Source organism: Microtus ochrogaster, unplaced genomic scaffold (genome assembly GCF_000317375.1).
Source record: "Microtus ochrogaster isolate Prairie Vole_2 unplaced genomic scaffold, MicOch1.0 UNK64, whole genome shotgun sequence".
In the NCBI taxonomy this organism is placed as follows: domain Eukaryota; kingdom Metazoa; phylum Chordata; class Mammalia; order Rodentia; family Cricetidae; genus Microtus; species Microtus ochrogaster.
In genome coordinates this window covers 211,661-214,933 of record NW_004949162.1, presented here as the reverse complement: position 1 = coordinate 214,933, position 3,273 = coordinate 211,661, and positions in this window count along the sequence as shown.

Genomic DNA, 3,273 nt, shown 5'->3' with positions numbered 1-3,273 from the left:
ATTTTAAAGGGTTATGTTGTCCCTATAGGATACTACAGTTTGGGTAGGCATTCAAAGGAAAGATGTGGTGGATTATGAAGGTGGTATGAGGAGAAATTAAATTGCTGGATGTTACAAATGAAGACATTCCAGGATCAGGAAATAAAGCAAGGATGAAAGAATTGCATGCGATAAAAGTAGGTACTCTGGGAAGTAGAGAATAAGGAGAGAGGTAAGATTGCAAAAGCAGGAATAAAATAGATTATAATAAATATATCAGAAATTATATGTAGGAAATTAATTTTTATATGGTTTGGCATAGGGAATCAGATGTTAGATTGAGCAAATGGTAAAATAATTTAGAAATACACTTTTGGTTTGACTCTTACATTGTAACAGTCACTGTGTTAGATTGTCATTTTCATTCTCAGTTTTCTTATGTATAAGGTGACTTGCATTGTCATGGGGATATATGAGGGCCAATGAAAAATATACCATGATATCATTCTTTACTTTTCCTCTTTGCATTTTACTCATCTTCATCATAAAATATATTCATTATTTTATTATTGTTAATCAAAGCAATTATTACCATTTATTATTTCTAGGTTTTGCCATAACCTGTATAACTTCAGCACTGACTTGACTGAAGTAACTGTAGATAAAGAATAACTGACACATGTGATGAAAAGCTGTCTTTGGGTGGGCTGTTTGCTCTCATGGAATTACTTCAGCAGCCAGAAACCTCAGTGCATTTACTTTATCTAACTGAAGGAGGTAGGTCAGCCAACAATCATGATAGGGGGTTTTTGTATGGGAAGAGTTGCATGTTATAGTTATTTTTTGATAGTTTCTGCATACAAAGATTTTAGCTATAGTTAGGTATTTGCATCATTTATACTTGGAACAAAAGAAGGCTTTGAAATTACTCTGACTCTGACATGAAATGCTTTGCTATTCAAGTAGATCTGAGGCACTGGGGTCCTTGACATGCCATGATCATGTCAATAAACAAATAAAAACAAAACACAACATTCAATCAGGACTTTAAATATCCACGATAATATTTTCCTAACTTCTCTCATATAAGAGTTTGTATTCATATTATCTCCACTTGAACTGAGTTGTTACAGACTGGTTTGAATAGCGGAGTACTACAAAAGTTATGGTATCTCAAATTCTAGACTCAGACTTTTTTGCCCTCTGTCACTTAGAATTCTTGCTATGGGTATAATTTCTCAAAGAATCCAAACACAAATATTTCAAAGACTGAGTCTCAAGTAAAGGTTAGATGCACATAGAGGTGTTAAAACTATCAGCAAACTCTTAGCTACCAGTGACATACATCTCCTGGTTATAGTGCGAGAATCATGAAGGCTTCTTAAACTGTCAGATGACTTCAGCTACAGTGTGATATGAGATTCCCTTCTATATGCTGTGAATATGTTTTGTTACCATTGGTTAATAAACAAACTGTTTGTGCCAATGGCTTAGCAGAATAAATAAAGCCAGCTGGGAAATCAGAACAGAGATAGAGAGAGTGAGAGAGTAGCTAGAGTCAGAGAGACACCATGTAGCTGCCAAAGGGTAAGACACCCCAGAACCATAATGGTAGGACACAACCTCATGATGATACACATATTAATAAAAATGGGTTAATTTAAAACACAAGAGTTAGTTAATAATAAGCATGAGCTAATAGGCTAAACAGTGTTGTAGTTAATACAATTTATGTGTCATTTTTGGGGGGTCTTGATAGCTGAGAAATGAAGGCTTGGTCTTCATTTACAACAGTGTTTGTCTAGAAAATGCAGGTAAGGTCTCATGCAAAGCTGAAACAATTGCGCTAAGTTAGTTTGCAGAGTCTTGAGGAAAAGTAGTCCAGGTGTCTCTCCATAACTATAGTTATGTTCAATATGTTCTAAGGTACTTAGCACTAACTAGAGTCTGCAGTAAAATGAGATGTTTTGAAAGAGACTAAACCTCCACTTTTTATATTATATCATTCTTTTCTATGACATTATTAATCATTAATTTTATATTTTGTTTATTATGTGACATTTTCTTATAGGCATATGGTAAAACAAAATCATTCTGTGTTGTGTAGGCCAGTGGCAGTTTTGAAATTTTCCCACATAGACAAGGTAGATTATTGCAAATTCATTTTTAAGATATGTGTTCCAAGAAGGTTTTAGACCATTTATTACTCAATACTAGATAAATGGACCATTGATGTTTTTTATTTATTTCTAAGATAAAAGTGTTAAGATGTATTTGTGGGTTATATATAAAATACTGCATTCCAGGTGAAGAGAGAAAAAGGCCTTGATTAGGGAATCAATACTGAAAATGAATAATATTTTTCATTAATCATTCATTCATCCACCCACTTACTTAATGAATATTTATTATGCAAAACACTCATAGTTTCAGTGTAAGTTTTTTACTCTTATTTATTTAATTTTTGCTTTTCTATTCCAGTCAGAGTTTCCCCCAGTCCTTTCCTCCAAATCCACCCCACTTCTTCTCTTAGACACTCCCCAAGCCTCTCTCATCCTTCTTTTCGCTTCAGAAAATGGTGGGACTCCCATGGATATCAATCATCCATGATATATCAAGTTGCAATAAGACTAGGCTTCTTCTCACCTATTAAGGTTAGACTAGGCAACCCTGTAGGAGGAAAGGGCCCCAAAAGCAGACAACAGAGTAAGACAGTCCCTGATCCCACTGTTAGTCATCCCACAAGAAGACCAAGCTACACAACTGCAACATATGTGCAGAGGGCATAGGCCAGTTCCATGCAGGTTCCCTGGTAGTCAGATCAGTCTGTGTGGGTCACTATGGGTCCAGTTTAATTATTTCTATAGGTTGCTTTGTAGTATAGTCAGCCCTGCTGATTACTACAGTCCTTCCTTTTACTCTTCTGCAGGATTCCCAAGCTCTAATGTTTGGCTGTAGGACTTTGCATCAGTTTTCATCAATTGCTGGGTGAAGTTTCTCTGATGACAGTTGAACTATCTATCAGTCAATGAATATAGAAGAATATTAGAAATAATGTCATTGACTTTTCTCCAGTTATGTTTGCTCAATCCTAGTTATTTTATTTATCTCTCTTCTGTTTACTGGCCTTCCAGTCAGTGTCAGGTGGTAAGCTCCTTCTCATGGTATAGGTCTCAGTCTGTACCAGTTATTGCTTGTTAAGTCCCCCAATTACTGTGCCACCTTTATCCAGCACATCTTATAGGTAGAAAAAAAATCATAGGCTGAAATTTTGTCGCCTGTCCAAATCCCTCC